Source organism: Gekko japonicus, unplaced genomic scaffold, assembly GCF_001447785.1.
Source record: "Gekko japonicus isolate JY-2015 unplaced genomic scaffold, Gekko_japonicus_V1.1 scaffold1545, whole genome shotgun sequence".
Classification (NCBI taxonomy): domain Eukaryota; kingdom Metazoa; phylum Chordata; class Lepidosauria; order Squamata; family Gekkonidae; genus Gekko; species Gekko japonicus.
The window spans coordinates 216900-242303 of record NW_015161442.1 but is presented as its reverse complement, the minus strand read 5'-3'; the positions used below and the strand labels follow the sequence as shown (position 1 = coordinate 242303).

Here is a 25404-nt window from a genome sequence, read left to right as displayed (position 1 = left end):
ATGTTTTCCTTTAGACCAAACACTTCCAGACTGTTGAATCCCTGTAACCAATACTGAAGTCTATTTTTCTTATCAAACTTAATTTATAAATCAACTGTGATTGTAAGTCAGAACAATGAACAAGAGAAAGTCTTTGATATCCCTACTCAGATGGTCAGCTCTCCACCAATTATTAGAATTTTCAGATTAGCTTGTACAAACTCAAATCTGATCTGAATAAATAGCTGGTAACATGGTAAAAGTATCCTTGCTTTGTACCAGCCATTTGCTTGACTGAATGTTCTGAAATATAAAAATTTCACTGTACAGGGTAAGCTTATAAATGTTACAGAGATTAACTATGGCCATACTAGTTTTTGTGTCTGTGTGAGAGCGTCCATACAGACCCCTGTCCTACCTGCAAGTGGTGTAGTGGTGGAAAGTGCTGTCAAGTCACACACAACCTATGGTGACCCCTGTAGGGTTTTCAAGGTAAGAGATGTTCAGAGGTTTGCCATTGCCTGCTTCTGTGTAGCAACCCTGGAATTCCTTAGTGGTCTCCCATCCAAATACCAACCAGGGCCAACCCTGCTTAGCTTCTGAGATCTGATGAGACTGAGCTAGCCTGGGCCATCCAGGTTAGCGAAATGGTATTACATTTTTAATCACATGGTCTGCCATTCATATAGGTCAGCTCTTAGTTGCCAGTCAACCAATTCATTTTAGTGGAATCACCTCTTTAGACTATCCTAACAAGTGTCATAGGGCCGCAGTAGCTCAGAGGTTAAGATGCTAAGCTGCAGACCAGAAGGTCTGTAGTTTGGCAGTTCGAGACCCTAGTGCCATATGATGGAGTGAGCTCCCATCTCTGGCCCCAGCTCCTGCCAACCTAGCAGTTCAAAAGCAAGAAACTGCAAGTAGATAAATAGGTACCACTTTAGTGGGAAGGCAACAGCGTTCCGTGCCCCTTGGTGTTTAGTCATGCTGGCCACATGACCATGGAAGCATCTTTGGACAGTGCTGGCTCTTCGGCTTGGAAACGGAGATGAGCACAACCCCCTAGAATTGGATTCAACTGGCTTTCATGTCATAGTTGATGTAGTTTGTAAACACACAAGGTAACGAGGCAAGGCTCAGCCCTTTGGATGAAATAGTAGGCCACAACTTTATTGATACTTAAAAGATCTGCAACAGGAGAAATAAATCTGACATCTATTTTCCCAGCTTCAGAGCAGATGTGATCTAAATTGGATTAGGCAGTCTCCCTGTTTGTCCCTTGTATGCTCGGGATCACTTTATTCTGAGCCCAGAAGTGGATACTATAACTTCTGCCTTGTCACAGCCAGAGTTCAAATGTGCCAAGGGAGGCCTAGCTGAGTCTTCATCCCCTGAGCCCATTCTGTTTTAGGTCTCACAGGATTCAGTATCCCAGAGGGGCTAGTCTAAGTTAGGCTCTTAATACTCTAAGAAATTCTTCAGGGTGCTTGCCAACATACGGTGTTTCATTCATTACCCAAAGTTTCCCTGCAGATTTATATGCCTAGTTAATGTAAATTGTCACTCAGAGAAGTTAACATTCCCTAAATCTTGCAGTGCAAACTAGGAGGGGCGGGGGACCTTGAAGCCAACAAGGGGAAATTCCCATGTCCCAAACTACTGGCTAGTTCTGTGCTGCAAAAATTGTGAGGGGTAAGGGGTGCAGTCTGATGGTAAATTGATCCAAGGATCTGAATGTGGGTCCTTTGGTTTTCCTTTGGCCAGCACACAGATGACCAGTGGAACTGGGTGATGGAACTTACTGCTGAACTTCTTCCCCTGACACTGCATGAAATACTAGCCCTTCCATTCAAGTGGGAAGAGACCAAAGAATGGATGTAGAACTGGTGAAGCTGCCTTATACCAAGCCTGATCACTCATCTGTCAAGGCCAGTATTGTCTTCTCTGACTGGCATTTGGTCTTCAGGGCCTTAGATGGAGGGGTTTTTTTTGGGGGGGGTTGTTTTTTTACATTGCCTGCTTCTTGATTTTTTTTTTTTAAACTGGGAATGCTGAGGATAGAACCTGGGGCCTTCTGTTTGCAAAGCAGATCCTCTACCGTGTGTATTGCCTGGCTTTCTGCTTTAGCGGGAGGCATCCTAGGCCTTTGATTTCTGCCAGTGCTCTGGGCATCAGCAGCAGAATTTGGGGTGGGGGGAGGTAAGGCCTGGCATCTAGGTGGGGCCTGGGAATCTCCCAGTTTTACAACTGATCTCCAGCTGACAGAGATCGGCTCCCCTGGAGAAAATGGCTGCTTTGGAGGGTGGACTCTATGGCATTGTACCATGCTGAGGCCCCTCCTCTCCCCAAACCCTGCCCTCTCCCAGATCCACCCCGAAGTCTCCCATTATTTTCCAACCCAGACCTGGCAACCCGACTGGCATCCTTGTGGTGCACTGGTGTACCTATGTGACTTCCAAATTAAACTAGAAGTGACATGCTCTAATCTAACTTCTGGCTGTATGGGAAGTGATATCAGCACATTGCCTGCGACATTATTATGGCACCCGTGAGGGTTGCCCAACTAAGTTTCCTGCCAGGCCATACCTGACAACCCTAGTTACCATTGAGCCACAGCCCCTCCCCAACTTCTCAGACTAGCCTCTTAGCCAGAGGCCCACACAGCTATATGCACCAGCTAGTAAATAGATCGATGAGGCTGACTATTTTGGTTGCGCATCCTTGTGGTGCACTGGTGTACCTATGTTACTTCCAAATTAAACTAGAAGTGACATGCTCTAATCTCACTCCTGGCTGCATGGGAAGTGATATCAGCACATTGCTTGCAACATTATTATGGCACCCGTGAGGGTTGCCCAACTAAGTTTGCTGTCAGGCCATACCTGACAACCCTAGTTACCATTGAGCCACAGCCCCTCCCCACCTTCTCAGACCAGCCTCTTAGCCAGAGGCCCACACAGCTGTATGCACCAGCTAGTAACTAAATTGATGAGGCTGACTATTTTGGTTCAAATAAGGGACAACAAGTTTATTAAAGCAGGAGGAGAAATTACTCTGGCAACTTAACTCCCCACCCACACTGTGTGTTGTGTGGGTATGAGCTAACTTGAATCAAAGCAGCTGAGCCATCATCTTCCTGTCATGTCCTATGTCCGGGCAAGTTGCTTAATCCCTACCTCCACTCTTACAGTCACCCTTAGCTCTGTGTCAATGAGGCAGTCAGACACCTGTCTTAATTTGTTTTGACATTTTATTTTTGCATCGTCAAATGCAAGTTGCCTTGGAGGAAAGGTGGAGATAATCCCCCCCAATAAAAAGATAGTGCGCTGAGTATTACTGATTATGGCTTAATTATTTTGGGTATTTACACAATTGCTGTAATTCTGAAATCAGCACTTCATATAGCAAGTCTGGTCTGGCGTAGTTTGTTCTGTATTGGTTTCTGTTGGCAGCTAGATACCAATCTATTTTTCCTGCTGCTGGAATGCTTACAAATTAATTGTTTTATCGGCAGCTTCACTGCCTTTTCAGGAATTCCTTCTTTCGTAGAATGCTGGCCCTGGATGGGGCGCCAAGCTGTGCCTCCCCCCCTCCTCCCCCCCTTTGGTGGCGGCGGGGGGGGAGGCGGTGGTGGCAGCAGCAAAAGGGTGGCTGGCTCCAGAGGTCCCCAGGTCTTCAGGCCCCACCGGGAGGTTGGCATCTGCGCCATAAGGCAGCCTTGCCTAGGGCGCAGAAACACCTCGAGCCGGCCCTGGGTTTACCATTTATTAATCTAACATTATCACTGCCAGTGGGCTACAGATTCACTTTTCTTCTTCTCTCTTTGCCTTTTTGTTGTGATATATCTGCTGTTTTGCTGCTTTTCTGAATGTCTTTTTTACCTTAAGCTCTACTAATCTAAAACTGAAATGTTAACCTGTTCTCCAGCTTCTCTACCATTTTATTTATTTATCAGATTTATACCAATCCCTTTTCTCCATTATTTTCTTGTTTCTCATGCTTCCATTCTTCTTTTTACCTAAGCACAGACCCTTGGAGTGCTCTGTGACTGCTCTCTCTCATTCTGTTCTTTAAGCTACTAATTGGCAACCTTCAGGTGGTCCTGGAGATCTCCTGGGATTTCAACTGATCTCTAGGCAACAGAGGGAATGGAGGGAATGGCTGATCGAAAAGGTGGACTTTATGGCATTATACCCTGCTGAGGTCCCTCTCCTCCCCAAACTCTGCTTTATCCAGGCTCCACCCCCCAAACCGCTAGGAATTTCCCTACCCACAAATGGCAACAGTAATATTAGCCTCTCTCACTTCCAATTTTAGATATTGCTAAAAATCATTCTCTTATTTTTCTGCTGCAGACATCTCTCTTCCTTTTTTCATCTTGACTACTATAATGCACTTTATTCTGGTTTAATCAGTTTCTCAACTTCACATTTTCTCTTCCTAGTTTTGCTCTTTCCTGTTGCCTTCTTCTTTTATTTTCCTTTCCTTTTGCTAATGGTCTTGTATTTTTAAACGGTAAGCCTGATGGCAGAGTTTGTTTATTATCTTTATTACAATGCAGCACCACCATGTATTTTTAAAAACATAATAATAATAACAACAACAACAACAACAAGTGGGGCAAATGCAGATAGGATCCATTAAATTCAAAATGGTGGCAACAGCCAGGAATGGCAACAGCACAGGAAGGCTTTTGGCCAGAGAGGGAAGGTCCATTAGCTGCAGGAGATCAGAGCTGTTGGAAAGTGCTGTAGAGACAAGATAGCTGATTTAGAGCCAAGGCCTTGACTTTGTCAGAACTTTGCTAAACCACAGACATAGCCTAATTCTGTAGACTGTATTTTATATACGAGAACCCCAAAGCTTACAGACACAAACAAAAGTAATGGTTTCACAGCATTATACCATAGTCCATAAAACAGTTGCCAGCCTTGCTTATCTCTAGTCTTGCATTATGCATTTTGCAGATGATAATTTTAAGCATCGGGTGGTATTTACAGAGCCATAATTGTTTCTATTTTAATTTAGAAGAATTAATGTTGCATGCCATAGTTCCTCCCAGGTCTTTTCCCCCCTGTTCTTCAATTTTTACTTATTCATTTGCTTACCTATCTGTGGACAATCCAAAATATGCCAAATGAAGCCGGTTTTCTGCTGGCCTGCCTGCAGAGGTACAATAAAGCTGTCTGATTGAAACCTTCAGTGCACCTGCCTACTATAAACCTGTTCTCACCTAGAAGGAAAAGAAATCTCTGTTTGTGAGTGTCTGAATAGTAATTTCAGGGTCTTTTCAAACCTAAATGAAAATTGGCATAGGTGTAAGCTTCCGGAACCCACCAACTGTCAGATCTGATTCCCATTTGAAGGGCAAAGGACACCTGGAGTTAGAAATTGGTTATATGTTTTATGATCATTGCATCAAGATGAAGCAGGCCAAGGCATAATGTTACCTTTTCAGCTGAAGAATTATGTTATTTGTTTTCATACGTCCTCCTACAATTCACTGGAGTGAGAAAGGTAAAATACAAATACAACTTGGTGGTTATGGACTCTCGTATTGTAAATTAGCAACGAGTACAAATATTAAAAAAGACACCATCTGCCATATAAACCATTTGCCACCTGTTCTCTTGCTTTCAGACTTATTTAATGGTTTGAATTTTATGTTTTAGCTTGCCACTGAACAGCTGGGAAGTGACTAAGTATTTTTCCTATCAGTAACTTAACGGCCAAACAACATTACATGTTAAAAAACGGTTCTTAATGCCAGGGATCTCACCACATGGACTTTCATGCATTTGTCAGCTTGCCTCATTAGCAAATCCTGCTGACAATAAAACAGGATTTTAATAGCAACTTACATCAAAGTATTATCAGTGGTCTCTACAGAGAGGAATGTTCATTCGCTGTAATAAACAACGCCAGGGTTCCTTTCAGATGGGTTATAATACTAATGACCATTGACATAAGTGACAGATAACAAAACATATAGCTGTATTATTAACAGTGGATAAAATATTCTGACATTTTCCCACTTGCATCATCATTTTGTGGAATGATCATGGGACTGTGACGTTTGATCCATGTATAGCTGTCCTGTTTCTGACTGTCAGAGACACTGTGTAGGGTCCTCTCTCCCCCTTTCCTGTCCAAGTAGTATGATTTTCTTAGGAATGTGACAGTTAAATTGAGTCATAGAAAACATTATTTGGAATAATTCAATTATGAGAAATGCTAATCATTTGTGGGGAATCAGCAGTTCATTTATTCACAACAGATTTTTATTTTTCCGTGGTTAATATGGGGTAATGAAGCAAGCAAATGAATCTTTATAGTTATTCAGTGATCATTCCCCATTCAATGTAATATTGAGAATGGATCTTTCAGATTAATGTCAAGATGGGTAACCATATTGGTCTGTCTGTAGCAGTAGAAAAGAGCAAGATTCCAGTAGCACTTTAAAGACTAAAGAATCATTTCTTCCTTTTATGTATCTATCTATATTTTCCATTCTCCCATTAGTTTACCCTGGTCACTCTTCTTCTCTCTCTTCCTCTCTCTCTTCAATCTTCCTTCTCAACCTTCAAAACGACAACGGCACATTAATTCACACAAATTCAAGCAAGCAATCTTGTGGAGCACATAATTAACAACTAAAAGAAATTGCAGTAGTATACAGTATACTATTCAACAAACCTACCTGTGGTCACACGTTATGAAACTGTTATAAGTTAATATATGTATTGATTATCTCATATTCAATGTTGAAAAGTTAACAGCTTTATTACAGTATGAATATTTTTGAATGTATTTGAACATACACTGAAAATAAAAAATTACATTTTTAAAAAAAAGAATCATGTGGCAGGGTATGAGTTTTGGGGAGTCACAGCTCACTTCTTCTGATCAGTTCTTCAGATTAATGTTCGTCCTTGATACTTGCAGGTGGTTTTACTTAGATTATTTTTGCTTTAGTAAAATGTCTTTACTAAAATTGCTTTAGTAAAATTTCTGTCAAAAACCCAAATCCTACCTTTGAAATCATCCACACACAACTGGTTTAAGAGTATAGCTGTCATCATTTTGAAACAGGAAAAAAAATCCGTCTTCAAATTTTCAACTTTGAAATAGAATTTTAATTAAATTTCAAATTCTTTGTGGTGTTACATCCAGTCAAAAAGGCATAAACTGGTTTAACCTCAAGTACTTAGGTCAAACTGGACCAAGCTCTTTGAGAGTTTAAGGAGTTGTCTAATACCAGATTAAATCAGAGGTCTAACCTGAAGTAGCCTCATTTATGCCAGGGGAGCTCTTTTTGGAAAGCCACTATATGGAGTTAACATCTTGCTAAAGCACTGTAACTTCATGGTGTTCCATGAAAGGGCAAGACAGTCGAATGACATTATTGTTGTATATCATCTGGCTCTTTTCTAACATCATCAGGGCTTTTCTACTGTTGATTTCTATGACAGACTGGATATATTTCCTATGGACTGGCTTCACATATATCAGGAATCACAAAAGAATGTATTGTTTGCTTCCAGAATCTCAGCATAGTTTACTTTTTTTGTAGATTGATGGCTCTTTTTATAGCTCAAGCTATAACAAGCCAAAGAGAATGGACCAGAACATTGATAGAGTCTCTCCCTATCTTTTCTGTAGTGTTTATTGTTGATAAAGTATTGATTTTTGTGCATGAAATATAATGGCCAGAAATGCCCTTGTCAGCAAACGGTAAATGTTAAGCATATTCCCCTATTCTAAAAGAGGAACAAATGACCTGTGAAATGGTTGATTGCCCATAGATTGGACCACATTAAAGCTATAGGATATCTAAGTAGTAATTGAATTTACAAATGCCAATGCAAAAAAGACACCTGCAATAATTTTTGGAGGGGAAAAGTATTATAGACTGAAAGAATCAAAATCTTTCTGCCTCTAGCTGGACCAAAAGGCTCTTTTGTCATATTGGGAATTCATAGATTTTTTAAGTTTGCCATATATTGGATATCTCGAATAACAGAACTATTATGTTAAACTCTAAGATGGGGGAGTTCATTGGATATTCTTGGCTCCACTTACTAAGCAGCAATATTTGAAGGAGTAATAGCCAAAAGGGAATACTATTCTCTAAATAGAACAATAAAAACTGCACACACCGGCATTTTCTCTCCCATTTCATTCAGCATATTTATTTGAACTTTGCATGCATTATTATATTGTTCTTCAAGCAATTGTTTGGTGGAGGAAAAAGAGCTTGTCAAACTCTTTGTTAAATGTTTTGCTTTTGGTCAAAAAGGTAGATTTTTTTTAATAGACTGCTTGTGAGTTCAGCTTGCAAAACCTAAGCTTTTGTTGATGTTGTTAAGTGGTCTATATTTTAATATTTTAGAGCACATAAAATGTCCCAGTTACCCTGTCAATTGAGTGCACTTCACTTGAGGAGTTAGGAAACAAAAACAGATCACACTGAATGTCTTGTGTGCTACAATTATGATATTTGCCAGATGTAATCTCTTCCGGTTGGAATCACTGCCTCTTGGATTTCCTCCTTCATTTTGGAAATTACTGGTCTGTAGCCTACCACTTGACTTAGCCAAGTTTGAAGCATTCTGCCTCTGAACCTGGAAATAATAGTTAGCTCACATGCCAGCCTGATACCAATGATAGCCATACTCTCCATATATTTGTTCAGTCAACCACAGAAAACTTTATGTGTGATGTATGGTAGTCCTAGGTCACTGTTTGTTCCATCCCTCAGCTGAACATGTCAAGGATCAACCTTGGGATTTCATGTATGCAATGTCGATGTGCTCATCATTGGACTCGGCATAGTATTGCTACACGCTCAGAAATACCTGGAGATTTGAGAATGGAGCCTGGAAAAGTGAGGTTTAGGGAGGGGAGGGACCTTGGTAGGGTATAATGCCATGCAGTTTACCTTCCAAAGCAGCCAGTTTATCCAGGTGATGTGGAATAAATGTTTTAGATCAGTTGTAATTTTAGGAGATTTCTGCCCCCCACCTGGAGGTTGGTAACCATAACTCAGCTCTGGCTGTGAAGTTCCTAACCTATATATGTTTACATAAACAGTACATGATCATTGTAATAGACAGGTTTATGTCCAAGTAATGTAATGTAATATTGGTGCATCTACCACCAAGCTTTTTGTATTGTGTAATTAAAACAGATAATGGAGGTGAGAGCAAGACAAGAGGTTTCACTTCTTCTAGCTAACTAGAAGAGAGAGCTCACAATAACAACATGGGTGCGCTGGGGAAAAGTTAATTAAGTGTTTTATATGGTAGTTACGGAATTGAAAACTAATTGAATTCTCTCATTCAGGCTAAGTGCCATTCATTTACAGACAGGATGCCTTTGAAGCCAGAACCTATTTACTCCATAGCTGATCTAAGAAAACTATTTAAGGAATGTTGTCTGTGAAGTTCGGGTACAACGAAAATTGTGTTAGATCAGAATTATGGAAATAGTTGTTCCAGTTGTTTTTTTGTCAGTATTCATCAGTGTAAAAATTAATTGATGACATTTTACTTGGAGAAACAGAAGAAATTCATATTTTTAAAAAGGAGAATACTGGCGTGAAAACAAAGATAGATCTACCTCCTATTCCCTTTTGTAATTATGCCAATTAAGGATGAAAACAGTGATCCAGCTCCACTAATGGAAAGCAAAACTATACGTGCCCTTATTCTCCAATATTTTAATTAAGCCCTCCTTCTCCTCCACCCCTCATTCATGCCTTTCTTCCTCCAAACCCCCCTTTTCTTTCTACTCTCAATTCATATATCATAGCTAGAAAACCTCTCTGTGCGAGAACTTACTTAACATGTCTCACACACTTCATTGATTTGACCTTGATACTCAGGAGAGGTTTGAAATATGATGGCATCTAGTCACTAAGATTTTAGAAGTATGATTGAAATGCAAGAGGAAAATACAAAAGGGCTGGAAACTGTGCAAAAGAGCAACAACCGAGTGCTCGGATTCCAAACAGCTTTGTCTTTTCAAAAATTTGAATTGGATTTTTTATATAGGACTTAAAGCTAATCGTACACAGGGATCATACTGACAGTCATTTCCATTAGTTTCGATATCCATTTCTGGATATTAATTCCATGTGCCGACTTATACCATTGGGATGTTGTTTTTAGAGACTGTCCCCCTCACCCAAAAGTATTGGGTCCTGGTAGGAATAAAATATGTTTCAAAGAGCAGCACTCAACAAGGTAAAGGAGAGGGGAGCAGAATTAGCTCCAGCCATTCATGCACTTTTTAAAAAGTAAAAATAGCCCCACTCCCAGTACCATACACAAGTTTGTGTAGGCTCTTGAATATTAGGTGCCCCAAGAACTGCTTTTAAATATAATAAGCATGCTAGAAAGTTCTGAGGTCTAGAATCAGCAGTTATCTCTTGCATAGAGGGGTGATCTGAGTCTTTTTCATCACTCACTTCTCTCATGTCTCCTAAACTTGTACATATTTATATTGACAATAATGTGGGGAGCCTTAAGTCTCTGCTTTAATCCCCTACTCAGTCTGCATGTCAGTTGATCTGCCTACCACCAAGAAGGTGGAAAGTCTAGGCCTTAGCCTCCCATCTAAGCTTGCCAGTACCTTGCTTAACAGCCAAATAGCTCATTCAAACATAGGATCGGTTCTTACGCAGAATCCAAAAGTCCTTTCAAAGCCAGTGAGATGGAGCAGCGATTGACAGAAAAGGGAGATGCTATACACAGAAATGCCAGTCAGGATAATCCAATTTGGCGGGAAGATCAGCTGACTCTTCTGGTTGGATGAGATGCCTGTGAGGCACATCTCTGGTTAGTTGTACTTTCCTCTCACTGCTCCTGGTTCCTCCCTGGCCCAGAAAAGTGAAGCCAGGCGGTGAGATATCAGAATAACAAATCAGAGTTTGCCAGTCTCACTTGCCAGATTCTTCTCTTGTTCTGTTAGCTATCAGTGCCTGCAGCGGGGCAGTATTTTGTAGCAGAGGACTAGACATACTGGCCTTTTGATTCCTTCCAGTTATATGAAACAAGGAGGCAGACAGCAGTAAATCCCAAATCACTGGATTGGATGAAAACCAAGATATTAAATGCAAAGATACTTTTCTGCTCACCTGAGTAGAAGAGTACCTATAAGTACCTATAAATGCAATATACAGTTTCAGTGTTTAAATCTGTATCTCTGGGGTTTTGCAGGGCAGGCTGATTGTGGGGAGGGGGTGGTATTTTTTGAGTACTGAAACAGGTATATTTCAGAATAATGGGTTGGCTCCAGTGCAGAAGTTGTTTGTGCAGTCCAAGCTACTGTTACCTGCAAAGGTGCCTTGTCACCATGGAAATTCTATGCACTTTATATTAATCACTTGCAAATGTGATATGCAAAGTAACCACAGTCTCCCACCACATGATATAGTGCTGCTTTTTTATGTGTAAAGTGAATAATTCAAAATCCATTCTCTTTCATTAAGCACCTGATCATGCATTCTCCTTTAGTAAATCCCCAATGTAAAGAGTTTAGATGAGCTACAATGCTGCCTTGCAGAAAACAGTTGAAATGAAAATAACCGTTTTCCCCCCTCATACAAATACTGTACAATATTCTTCAATGCAATAGAAACAACAGTGCTTAACAGTGAATTCCATAGAGCCTTAACTCTTGCTCCCCAGAAATATGCATGAATCGTATTTTTAAAAGCATACATCTTATTGGCCATTGTTCTGCCTTTTTAGATTGAGCAGTCACAAATCACTTGCTCTTTACTGAGGAATTTCAAAATGGTAGAGACCTGATGATGCAATGCATAAAAGAGAATTAGAGGTATAGAACCTGGAGAGTGTTATTTTCCAACGCATACTCTTCAGAAATATTAAAATATTCACAGCAGTCTATTCTGCCCCAGCACCCGTACAATGTAAAAAGACAAGCCAGAATGCATTTTGTGTGCTCAGGCATGGATGTGTTTGGCTGCAGGGAATCTGTAGTTTGCCAAAACGTGCTTTGTGAAGCATAAGAAACACAGGTTCAGAGCACACGGTGTAGGTCATGTGTATGCAAGCATGGTAATTACTCAAACTTATGCGTGCTCAGTCTGCACAAAGGATCTGTATTAGCAAGCCGTATTCAGCTCACTTTCACTCCATAATGTGTTCTTGTCCCAGAGTATAAAATCAGCACAGAGTATCAGCACATGCGCCCTGATAAAGTGACTACCAAACACAAAGCAAATAAGAAAGTAACTGTGCATGTTGATATGTTTTCTGATGGTAGCAACAACACCTTTGCCTCTAAAGGAATGTAAGGTTTCTGAAAAGCTGAGTGTAGGGTTGTCAATCTCCATGTGGTAGCTGGAGATCTCCTGCTAATACAACTGATCTCCAGGTGACAGAGATCAGTTCACCTGGAGAAAATGCCCGCTTTGGCAGGTGGACTCTATGGCATTATACCCCACTGAAGTCCCCCCCTCAGATCCCCCCCTCCTCAGGCTCCACCTCCAAAATCTCCAGATATTTCCATACCTGGAACTGGCAACCCTGGCTGAGTGTGCATGGCACTTGAGATCTGGAGCCTTGTGTACATTAGCAAAATCAGCTGCAGCTAGTAATGTCCTAGCTTAGATGCATGGCTCACAGGGATACTCCCGCCATATGTTCACTAAATGTATGAAAGGGGAGTGAAGCAGGATTGTTTCCATGCTCTAACTAGGGTTGCCAACCTCCAGGTGGGGCCTGGGGATCTCCCGCTTTTACAACTGATCTCCAGCTGACAGAGATCAACTCCCCTGGAGAAAATGGCTGCTCTGAAGGGTGGACTCTATGGCATTGTACCATGCTGAAGCCCCTCCCCTCCCCAAACCCCACCCTCTCCCGGCTCCACCCCCAAAGTCTCCAGATATTTTCCAACCTAGACCTGGCAACCCCAGCTCTAACCTCCACATGTTCAGTTGAAGCTCTGAAGGCAGTCACATGTACAGAGCCTTGATGTGAACAACTGCAGGTGCATAGGGCTTTATGTATACCTTCAGCTAAACTCATGGTGGTAGAGCCTGCCTCTGCCATTATGCTAGGAGAAAGTGTGAGGAGGGCTGCTGCCTTATGACAAACATTTATGACTATGCAGGGGGAAAATGTATGGATAAGCACAAGGTTTGGGGATTATTAGTCCACATGCTGTGGAACCTGGTGGAGATTGCCTTGCTGAAATTGTCAAAGGACTTGCAAATAGAATTCTGGAAGTGATGCCTCCCTCTGTCTTTGCAAATTGCATAGTGAGTGGGAGGGTTCATACTGCATGTTGTGCAGTCCATCACCTTGTCAAAAGTAGCAAAACATTTGCCATTGAAGAGAAGTGAGACTTAGCTCAACACTTCTCCTCTGTGTCAGCTGGCCAACGTTTTGCCTGCCAGACAGAGAGGCACCAATAACACCCATCAAGAAAGCATTGTTCTCACTCTAGTGGCTCCATTTGGTCTCAGTGACATTATCGTAGTTACCATGTTGTTACTGATTGGCTGGGATGCCACCTGGAAGGATACAGGAGAGGCAAATATATGGGGGGGGGGAGGCACAGAAGTTGTAGCCCGCTAGAGAAACAATAACCACCGCTGAAAGCACACACACACAAAAAGGTAACAGCAAGGAGATCTCAGGAACCAATTTGGCTCCCACAAAAGCACAACATTGAGGGAACATTTCACACAGCCCTACTTATCTTTGTAATTATATTTCACAATGGTTGGCCCCTGCTCCATCATAGCTATGCAAATTTCATTGGATTTCTTTATTTCTCTTTTCATTCCAGTTTAACATAATGGCTGGCTTGGCTTGTTGCAGAATATTGCATGACATATGCTGTCATTATTATCACCAACAGTTGCACTGTATTTACTAAGTACAAAGACTGTTTTGCTGAAGAACAGTTGTACTTTAATTCCCCCCTCCCTTCCAAATGAATTTGCATTCTGTATGCTTTCTGGAGGATCATGTTTGCCTGGTTGCTTATTTTGAGAAGGTTGCAATCATTTCTGTAAAGGATGAAGATAACAGCCATATTGAATTGTTCTGCAGTGAAAAGCAATAATATTGTGTGCTTTAGTTCAGTAAACATTCATTACCGACTGCACATCGCCCATGTATTGCGTGAATTAATTTAAATTGCCCTTATGAGCTTGCAGATGTATACAATATTTTAGCAATGGAAATGCAGAGTGTTTCTTGGGCTCCTTAGTTAAAATAGATAGTGTAACTAAAAATAGGCAAAGAGAAAAATAACTAAATTCTTCTTTCTTATGATTACAGCTAATGAACTTACACTGATATATCTCAGCGCAAAATGGCCGTTGTCTCATATATTTAAGAAAAACAAGCAAATGATAGCAAGATGCTCTTACTAATACAAGAAAGTAATTTGCATACTAAAACTAGCCACGTTTAATGATGATGAGAATGCGTAGTGTTATAGTCTCTCCTTTCTTCTTTCTTAAACCTCAAAGCTGCCTCCCCCTACAGTGCTGGTGCTATGCTGACCCACTATCTCCCTGTGCTGTTTGTACTGAGGCATATCCATATTGCTGAGTTCCTTCCTGTCTCTATCCCTGGGAGCTTTGGTAGCCACATGTGATGGGTAAGGTTGCCAGCTCTGGGTTGGGAAATACCTGGAGATTTTGTGGGTAGAGCCTGAGAAAGGCAGGATTTTGAGAGGGGAGTGGAGAGACTTCAATGGGGTACAATAACAGAGTCCACCTTCCAAAGTGGCCATTTCCTCCTGGTGAACTGATCTCTGTTTGGAGATCAGTTGTAATCTCAGGAGATCACCAGCCACCACCTGCAGGTTGATAACCCTACGTCAGTGGTGGCGAACCTATGGCACGGGTGCCAGAGGTGGCACTCAGAGCCCTCTCTGTTGGCACGTGTGCCATCGCCCCAGCCAGGCCTAGACCATCATTAAAGTGTCGAATTCTCTGCCAAATAATTTTAAGTAAATGAAAGCATTTGGGATTGCTTTCCTTACTTTGTTTGGATCATCTTAAGTTAATGTAGAAATAAAGTTTCTAAAGTAAAACCTCAGCATTCAGGTTAAATTGCCGTGTTGGCACTTTGCGATAAATAAGTGGGTTTTGGTTCGCAGTTTGGGCACTCGGTCTCTAAAAGGTTCACCATCCCTGCCCTATGTGATGGGACATTATGCTGCTTTTGCAAACATTCTCCATTACAGGGAGAGAGCATGTGTCTGTACATTTCCAAGATGTGTAGACTGTGGATTCATGAGCTGGCAATTGAACATAGGTAGGGGTGGAGTCAGTGTACCTGTGCCCTCCATCTTCATTGATTTCAGTGCACATAATGCTGCGCATAGAGGGCTAGTTTCTCAGGCTGAAGCAAGATACCTGGTGGGAGCATTTGGGGGAATGGGGATAATTTCTTTGGTTTTGCACCAAAGCACTATATCACATCTGCTGCAAGACTGGAAATGACATAATTACATCAAAGTGACACTCTAGGATTCACCACCAACCCTGCGGTTAAATCATAACATTTAAGATGAATCCTAGAGAATCACACTGATATGATGACATCCTGTTTTGTTTTGGAAGCCATGTAGCACATCAACCCAACACTGAAGAGCCCCACTTCCATTTCCTCCTAGCAGCTTATCAATTAGTGGTAGGAACTGTCCGTGGCTGAAAGGTCCCCTGCTGTGCTCCCCTAGGCTGAAGTATGATTTGAGACCACTTGAAACCTAACAGGCTGATGGGAAAACTCAGCAAGCCTCCTTAGAAACTCAGGGAGGGATTATGATGTCCAAACCCGTTGTTTTTAGATATCCATGGCTTCAGGCTTTAGATAACTGTTATTGTCTCCTTAGCACAGTAGCTGCTGATGTGGATTTGATCTTTCTTATTTCCTGGAATACTGTATGTCTGCCCATTATTTGTGTATATGCTTGGCCCACATGACCTGCTTCACTTCTTCCCCGCTTGATGGCCCATCCTGGTGAAATGGAATAGTGCCCCTTTGATAGATGTAGCTAGGGACTTGGCCTGAAGCTCCTGGATTTCATTTTACAGAGATTCTTGGACTGGTTTTGATCTTTGGTTCAAGGTGTGGCTGTGGTGAATGGCTCCCTGAGTTTAAATCTTGTCAATATGCTCTTCACTATAACCCCCTCTGAGGTTACCAGCCTTCTGAGGAATGTGACTAAACTGGCCAAGTTTCATGCTTTGAGCCCGAGCCTTGGATTTTTTTGGGGGGGGTAATTATTTTTTTACTTCATTTATAGCCTGTCTTTCTCACTGAGGCTCAAGGATTACAAAATATATAAATCAATTCAATCAGATAGCAAAGACCTCCAATCAACAATACGGCAGTAATAGGTTTACAGACAATGTTACTGGCAACTGGTAGGAAATTTGGAGGAGCAGGGACCTACCAGTTCCAGCATACTGGCATTGCAGCATCACTTCCAGCATGAACTGGAAGTGAGGTTGGTGTATTGGGGCAGTGCAGTAATATAAGGCCCAAAGATATCACTTGCAGTGTGCCTCAGAAGTGATGTTTTGAAGCTGGGGAGAGGAACAACATTAATTCCCCCTGTCAGCCTGTTGACCAGTATGACCAGTATGGGGGGGCCAGGCTGGGAGGTCTTCTAACCCCTCACACTCCTCTATAGCTATAGTGGGAGATTTGCCCCCTCCCATTCCAGAAATGGAAAACAATGTGAACAAAAACTGCCTAAGGCAACAACAAAAACCTCTTTAAGGCATGACATGGTACAATGTAGAACTGGGGTGGTATTGCTGCCATCTCAGGGCCATCAGCTAACCCACACATTTGATGGCATCTTCTAAGATGGCAGTACTTACTTAGTGGGTCAGGAGCCACATATGGCTCTTTGGCACATTACCTGTAGCACTCCTGAGCATCCTTCACCAATGTGATACTGAGTCATGTTCCAGGACAGTGGGTTTTTGAAACACCTGCCACTAGAGGAGGGACAGGCTGTGTGGCTCGCTAAGTGTTGCTATTGTACAGTAAGGAGTGTCTGGATTGATATTAATTAATTAATTTATTTATATTTATACATTCGACTTCTATACCGCTCTGACCTCGAAGGGTCTCTGAGCGGTTTACAGGCAAGTTCCAAATACAATTCCCTATCTAAGGCCACATAGTACACAGGGGTGGGGCTGCCTACCGGCACCCAGGTGGCAGGGCTTTGTTGTTCTCCGGCTCCAGCTTCTTCCTCCAGGCAGTCTTCGGGTCGGCATCCCGTCTCAGGTGTTCAGGAGTAGGTCCTCCAGCTCAGCGGTCTCCTGGAGCGTGGCCCGTGTCAGCCACAGCCTGGTCAACGTCCATTTCTGGCTCCGCCGCGCATGCGCCTCCACGTCACCACGCCCTTTCCGCGACTCCGCCTCCTCCGCCGTCGGGTCTCGCCACTTCAATGTTACGCTTACTGGCCACCAGGGATTGCCTTGCCGATCTCGCCGCTGCTTCGCCACTCTGCTGCCGCTGTTTCCGCCACCACTGCTGCCACACACCTCACACGGAGGAGGGTGCCCCCTGCCACCTAAGGGCAGGTATCCATTTATCTACTTGCTATATTTTACAGCTTTCGAAACGCTGGGTGGGCGGGAGCTAGGACTAGGGCTGGGAGCTCACCCCGGCCGCGGTGGGTCTCGAACAGGAAGTAATGGTTAAGTAACATTTTGATACTTAATAGCAAATCTGCAATTTCAAAATGTTTAAAATGCTGAAAGTTAAATTCTGTCTCTAATTCAAATGCCAGTTTGAGTGCTTCTAGTTTTTTTTTGGGGGGGGGCTGGAAATTTTGACAGTGTTCAAAACTGAATATATTTTGATTTGTCCAGTCAGTTTTAAAACATGTAACTATAACTTCAGAAGACATGGTTTTCTAAGGAAGTCACATATAAAACCGTTTGCTGCAATTTAAAGGCAACCAAAGGTTGCAAACAGGTTAAAGAGGAAAGAAAGCCATAAGAGTATGATGGGAGACAAGTCCTCAATCTTCAGCATAGAGGAGCTGAGAAAAAAAGAAACAGACGACAGACAGACAGACAGATGATAGAACAGACAGACAGACAGATGATAGACAGACAGACAGACAGACAGACAGATATTGTGATAGTCATTACCTGACTCTTTCAGCTCACAGTTCAAAGAGTATAGGAAATTCAGAACAGGATGTATGCTATCCCTGTTAGGGCAAGTCTGAAAGAATAGAAACCTTGGGGTTATGAAGCCGATGAAAGGTTACTGTCTTCTGTATGCACTGTGGATTGAATCCCATGGGATGTAGTTTGATTCACTTGCAATCTGCCTTCAGTTTATGCAAAGGCAGCCCATAAAATATATAAATAAATAGACACAATTAAACTGGCTTAGGTCAGTCATGGTTTAGTCATTGATTGGATAGCAACCTTTTAAAATAGGCTACACCCAGCTCTTATGTAAGGGAAGAATAATTTACTAGAATTGTATTAATTTGGTCTTGTACTGTAAACCAGTAATGACAGAACTGCTTTTATATTACAGTTTTCAAAGTCTCTAATGTAGGCCACATGAACCAGATGTATAGCAATAATGAGAGCATGGCAGGAAAAGCTGAGGCTTCAGTTTTATACCTATTTAAATACTCCATAGATTTCCAGCGAAAGGAATCTCAGTTCCTAATAGCAGACAAGGCAAAAATGGGGCAGGAAAGCCGGAGCAAACCTGAGACTTATCTGTCAAAGGAAGATGAGTTAATTGTCTCCCTGCCTCTTAGTGGAAAAGTAAGCAAAATGCATGTCTTTGCATTTTATGCAGTAACCGGATTAATGGGATTTCTGAGTTTGCAGTGGCTCAGGGGATTTGTTCTCTCAGGGAGCTTCAGGACTTTTCATAAATCATAACGCCAGGAATAGGGAAAAGGTGAGCTTCAACTCTAAACTAAACTAAACAGCAACTAGAATACAATGAGACCAGTTAGGAGGCCCAGGCTGCTGAGGCCATATGCAAAAAGCCTGCAGTTGAGACTTTGGCACTAGGTATGCCAGACCCCTGGGCTGGGCAGGGGTTTACCCACTTTGGGGGGCTTCAAGCCCCACCCCCAAGCCTGAACACTTGGGTCTCTTAACATGGTTCCGGCCAGCAGGAACTGGCCCTGCGCACCCAAACTGGCCCTGCAATGCCACTTGGAGTTCAGGCAGGCGAAAAAGCCTGCAGTTGAGACTTTGGCACTAGGTATGCCAGACCCCTGGGCTGGGCAGGGGTTTACCCACTTGGGGGGGCTTCCAGTCCCACCTCCAAGCCTGAACACTTGGGTCTCTTAAAGTGCTTCCAGCCAGCAGGAACTGCCCCTGCGCACCCAAACCGGCCCTGCAATGCCACTTGGAGTTCAGGCAGGCGGCTAGTGGCTGCCCCTCTCCCTCCCCTCTTGCAAGATTTAAAGAGCCCTCCACCTAATTGACGGGCCCTTTAAATCTTGCAAGAGGTTAGGGAGAGGGGTGGCTGCCAGTTATTGTTCTTGGGGGTGGGGCTTGCAGTGGGGATGTCCCCAACATGATGACATCACATTGGGGATGCCCCTCTCCCTCCAGGAATACCCCCCAAAGTCCCGACAGGGACAGAATTGGATCTGGCAACCCTACTTGGCACTGGGAGGACTAACAGGTATTCCAGGAGCAGGGACAGCTACCCCATGCCTGGGCCAATCCAGGTCTAGGACCACCAGCCCTCCATGCTCTCCTTCCACCTGCCTGGAGCAGCTGAGACAGCAGGCTCTGACAGGAGCAGCCCAGCAGAGATGCAGTGTTAACCTTGCAGCCCATGCTCCAGCTTTTGGACCAGACCATGGCTCCAGTGGATGAAATTCTTCACAGGATTCTGGCCTCAGTTAAGTCTTGACAAGATGAGTCCCATGGGCTGCCTCCAGAACAGGTGGCTGCTTCCCTTTAAGCCTATTTAAACCTTAGACTGGGAGGGAACCTTGCTGGAGCAACCAGTTCACAAGGGTCCAGTCCTTGTGCTATGGGCCTTATCATCCCAGACTACCCAAGACCCTTCTTGCTGCCATGCCTGGAATCAGAATAACTGCCTAAATTAATTATGTTTGAATCCTGGTTTAGAATTACTTTCTGGAAGTTATAGTCCTTTCTTACTGAGGGTGCCCATATCTGGACCTCTTGGCAAGCTGTGTGGGGAGATGGGAGGGAGCATATGAGCACAACAACTAATAAGGGCATATCTGCTAAGAGAACACCATGGGGATGATGATGATGATCAGGGCTATTTTAAAGGGGGAACGCTATTGAACGGATTTTGGATGGGCCACTAAAGGGTCCAGTCCTTGTGCTATGGGCCTTATCATCCCAGACTACCCAAGACCCTTCTTGCTGCCATGCCTGGAATCAGAATAACTGCCTAAATTTAATTATGTTTGAATCCTGGTTAAGAATTACTTTCTGGAAGTTATAGTCCTTTCTTAGTTAGGGTGCCCATATCTGGACCTCTTGGAAAGCTGTGTGGGGAGATGGGAGGGAGCATATGAGCACAACAACTAATAAGGGCATATCTGCTAAGAGAACACCATGGGGATGATGATGATGATGTGACTATTTGTAAAAGGGTTGTGTTATTCACCCAGTGATGGATGGGCCACTAATCGAATGTGGCTACAAAAATTTCATTAACTAAATCCAAACTGAGAATTTATATCATTCCTGATCTTCAAAGAAACGAAACAAAACCCTTTTCTTGGGACAAAATAAAGTCCATGAACTAAACTATATACCCCTGGTGGCGAACCCATGGCACGTGTGCCAGAGGTGGCACTCAGAGCCCTCTCTGTGGGCACACTTGCCGTCACCCCAGCTGTCTGGGTGGCCCCCAGTTTGGGCAGGCTGTGGCCATGCAAGGCAGATATCGAGCCAGCAGGGGAAGAGAAGCCAGCTGTGCCCCTCAGTATTCAGGTTAAATTGCCGTGTTGGCACTTTGCGATAAATAAGTGGGTTTGGGGTTGCAGTCTGAGCACTCGGTCTCTAAAAGGTTCGCCATCACTGCTATATACCATCTGCTGTTATTGATAAACCAAGGAAGAAAGAATATAGAACTGCCTGCAAATTCCAATACCCTATGAATCACATCCCTCTCCCTGTGGACATGTCCTATCAGGCAATTAGAACAGAGTTCAGCCTACTCTGGGAGGGAGCCAATTCAACTGTGTGCAGAACATTTATACAGATGAAGGTGTCGGGTCTCCTTGCAGACTGTGGCTTCAATGGCATGGCACAGAGACCTTTCCCCTCTGTTACCCCTGAGGAGACAACTGATAATCTGATGGAACATGCCTTCTCTATTCTTCATAGACTGCATAGGGGAGTGTATGCCTTAATGATGATAATACCTACCTGCAGGCAATGTTCCCTCTTAGCTGTGGAGTCTTGTGAGCAAAAATTCTACTTTGTGAGCTACTGGCATTAAAGCTGTGAGCAAGTGATTTGGCTATTGCATAAATGTGTTTGCTCTGGAGCTATCCTTCCTGCGCTAAGACAAAAATGTATGAGCGAGAAGCTAAAAAACTGTGAGCTAGCTCACTCTAACTCACCTTAGAGTGAACACTGCCTGTGAGTAGTCAGCCGTGTTGGTCTGAAGCAGTAGAACAGATTTAGAGTCCAATGGCACCTACCTGCATTGTACTGTAGGCAGACCCTCCTTGGTTCACCATGTTTCCTCCATTAACCTTGCTGCTAAATATCAACCATGTGGCTAAAACTACCATGAATATTTGCTACCTCAGGGCCTAAGTAACTTCAGGACAGATTTTTTCAGTGGTTTTAACTTACCCTATTTATAATAATAGTCATTATTGACTATGTTCTCCCAGGGGGTCTGTTTTAAATAATTTCCCAGAAGGGAATAGATTTGTGTCTGTGGTTCAATTGATATAACTTTATTGAAATTCTTACCAAAATGATTGGAGTTTAATACTCTGTAAATCTATAACATGTCAAGATTAAATTCTTTTCTGGTGTGTAAGATCAATGTGGGAACAGCACAGTGTAGTTACACTTATGCACTTTGTCACTGACTGGATGCATGACTGCATGCGTAAAGTCCTATGCTAGTTTGAAGCAAATGGGGTTTGAACCAGATGAATGCTTCAGGGATTAGAATCTAAGAACCTCAATGTGATTCCTCATTAATCATCTTTCTATAAAGCCATGAGGTGCAAGCCAACTGGTACTAGGTCTTCTCTCTTCCTTTAATATTAAATTTACAAAACACATCTTGGAAGTCAAGTTAAACACAAATTGGTGATACTACTCATTGGTTATGAAGTTCAGTATTTGGAAGCAGTGCTTTTGGGTGCAGAAGACATTATTTCTAACCACTGGAAATCACAGGGATGAAAGACTGGAATTAGAATATGGCTTTTAGATCTGGCAGACAATGCTTAAAGTAGCAAGGGATAGCTATTTACTTAACAAAAAAGCCTTACTTTTAGAAACAATTTGCTATTTATTTCAGTTTTTTTAATCCTGTTTTTAAATGTTTTTGCAAGAAAACAAAAACAATTCAAGCATCATTAAAACAGTAGATGGCCACCACACAATACCAGGCCAACGGAACTGCCCAAAATACAACAAAAATACTTCAGCTCAGTCCAATCCAATTGTTACTCCAGAAACCACGTCCATGAATATAATAGTGTGACTCTGAACTCTGTCCAAAACTGTATAAATAAACATCCATCATATAAGATCTGCTCCAATAAAGCAGACTGTTCCATGTGGTATGGGCTATTACAGAGAAGGTGGTAAACCCACCCAAAGTCCTATCTTAAATTGTGTCAAACCCTTGATGTATCAAGGTCAGTCTTGCTTACTCTGATTGGCAGTAGTTCTCCGGGCAAGGGTTTTCACATCACATGATTCTTTTAACTGGACATTGAATGTTGTACTTTCTGTGTGCAAAGCAGATGTTCTACCACGAAGCCACACCCCTGGGTAGCTCTTACAGGGGTCAGATGAACCTGCTGAAAGACAGGGACCTCTACCCATAGGCAGTGAGCTGGCCCAAGCTACAGTTCAGGCAACTGAGTAACAGTAGAGCTAGTCCTTCAAGGAAAGGTGCAATGAAAGATTCTGCAAGATCTGTAGAAGGTCTGAGAATTCAAGGATGAAACCCCTTTGGGGTCATCATCATCATCATCACACACATTTTGTATTCCAGATGGGCAAAATATGTACCAGGTTTGGGGTGGGAGGGATAAAATTCCCACATGCTGGGTGTTGTAGAATACTGGCTTCCCTGTATACAAGTAAGTATTGGAGATGAGATCTGGATACACTGATCTGTTAGCAGCAGATCCTTTGCTCAGCAGGCTTGCATGATGTGTATAGCTTGTACAGTAGGGCTGCCAAGTGGGGTCGGGTGGCGGGTAAACCCCCGCTTTGGAGGCCCAATTTCCGCCGCCGCAGAATTGGGCCCCGGGGGGAACCCCACCCCGGCGTGCACGTCACCAGGAAGTGACATTATGACGCCGGGCACGCTGGGGGCGGGGCCATGACCATCCAAGGGGAAACTCTATGGTTTCCTCTTGGATGGTTGTGGCCCCGCCCCCAGCGTGCCTGGCATCATAACATCACTTCCTGGTGACGTGCATGCGGTGCGCGCGTGCTCCGGGATCCACCCGGGTGTCCCCCGCTGCGGAGGTAAGCTATACTTGGAAACCCTATTGTACAGAGTTGTCAAAAATATGTGTCAGGAGTCAGTCCCATTCAGAGTTTTGCTGCTTCTGACTCCTAGATGCAGGACAGAGCAAAGCTTAACTGGATACACTGGAGCAACAGCAAATATTTGAAAAGCATTGGTCCTATGTGGGCATTGGGAGCCCAGGTTGTGTGCATGTTTCAATTTTAGCACAATTATCATAGATCCATCAAAAGTCTACAAATCAAGGTTGTGATTTGGAGCTCTACACCTCCAATCTATCTGGTGAGAAAGGAAACAATGGCACACAGTGGAGAGTGGCAAGCCCAGGGCTTGAAAGATCTGGACACCTGCTTATAAAGGGGAGAGGGGGGACAGCATGGTTTTTTGGGGGTTGGTAACAAATTGCAGCTTGACAAAGTTCATGCTTGGTTGCAAATATTTCCTCCAAGTTATATAGAACAGTTGGAAGGAAAGTGAAAGGCTCAAGCCTAATCTACGTTTGCAGGAGGGATATTACTTGAAGGGAGCACAGTGCCCTTCATTACTGAACAACAATACTTCAAAAGAAAGAAAGCATAAAAATCTTCTGGAGAGAAACTCTTAAAAGCATCTTTGAAATAACGTGTCCCCTCTCTTCAAAATATAACATCCAAGCTGTTTTCTAAAAAGCAAGGGTACGTCTAACTGTCAGCAAATATTTTTAACTGTCTTAAAGGTGCAAGCAAATCTTCAGGACACATATTGACCAAACACTTAGCTTTGTAAACATAATACAACAGCTCAGTTGCAAATAAAATTGACAAGAACACATTGCCTGCTATTTTCCACAATACATAGAGGCGTGCAACCCAAAATTTACTAATTAAGATCCAACCCAAACAGTTCCCATTCATAAATATTAGAAATTACTTTGGACATTTGGGCATGATTTTAAACCATCCAGACCAGTTTGACAGTTTATTTGGTCACTTTTACTGACTGATTTCAGTTACCTGGGCAGTGGGAGAGGTTGGGGCAGTGTGTGGGGGGGAATTAATCAGCTGCAGATAGGCCCCTGGCATCTCAGTCCCATCCAGCCCAGCCCAAGGGGCAGGGAACTCCTTCTGACATAGGAGCTGGATGTCTCTCTTGCTCACTCTCATCTTCATGCCAAGCCTTGAAATCCAAGACAGTGTGGGAGGGGAGGGGAGGGGAGGGGAGTGCAGCCAGGCAGCTGCAGGAAGACACCAGGTAGCGATTAGGAGAAGGGGCTGCCTCAGTGGCCAGACTCTTGGCTGCCGCACTGCTTTGTACAATCCACAATCCAAGGACATATGATCTAAGAATGGCTCTGAGTATGTGCAGAGTGCATTCCCACTATGTACTGTGGTTCAAGGGGGATGTGGGCATGGGAGGAAGAGGATAGTTTCCACCTGACTTTCAGCCCAGCACTTTTAAAAACATTAAGTGGTGTCCAGAAGGCAGCATGGGAAGGACTCGGCATGGCTAATTCAGCTGATGATCAGGGCTGGGCAATTCAGGAGAAGGTGGGCACACTGGCTGGCTGGAGAAGGAAGTGCCAGACTGGCATGCTGGAGGAGAAGTCGCTGCAGGCAGGACATGGCGTAGCTAAAAAATTTTAACTTTGGATAGAACATTTTGTGGGGCATGGCTGTTAATTAAGGGGGCATGGCCCAGAGATGCCCCCCTA

The 25404-nt window shown here is 43.2% G+C and overlaps 1 protein-coding gene across 1 annotated transcript in view; it reads left to right on the top strand.

Moving 5' to 3' along the window:
- The window catches only part of TCERG1L (transcription elongation regulator 1 like), a 249767-nt gene that overhangs the window by 65970 nt on the left and 158393 nt on the right, over nucleotides 1-25404 (top strand). The window lies entirely within an intron of this gene.